The following is a 308-nucleotide window of genomic DNA, read 5'->3' on the forward strand; positions in this document are numbered from 1 at the left end:
TGTGTACCACAATGTGTGCATTGTGTGTACCACAATGTGTGCATTGTATGTACCATAATGTGTGCATTGTGTGTACCATAATGTGTGCATTGTGTGTACCACAATGTGTGTACCATAACGTGTGCATGGTGTGTACCATAATGTGTGCATGGTGTGTACCACAATGTGTGCATTGTGTGTACCATAATGTGTACATTGTGTGTACAACAATGTGTGCATTGTGTGTACCATAATGTGGGTACCATAACGTGTACACTGTGTGTACCATAATGTGTGCATTGTGTGTACCATAATGTGCGTACCATAAT

The 308-nt window shown here is 40.9% G+C and overlaps 1 protein-coding gene across 1 annotated transcript in view; it reads left to right on the plus strand.

Annotated features, from left to right (window-relative positions):
* LOC119410409 (palmitoyltransferase ZDHHC3-A-like) overlaps positions 1-308 on the plus strand; it is a 24,297-nt gene that overhangs the window by 4,365 nt on the left and 19,624 nt on the right. The gene's annotated exons all lie outside the window — the stretch shown is intronic.

This window comes from Nematolebias whitei, chromosome 5, assembly GCF_014905685.2.
Source record: "Nematolebias whitei isolate Nwh7 chromosome 5, NemWhi1, whole genome shotgun sequence".
NCBI lineage: Eukaryota > Metazoa > Chordata > Actinopteri > Cyprinodontiformes > Rivulidae > Nematolebias > Nematolebias whitei.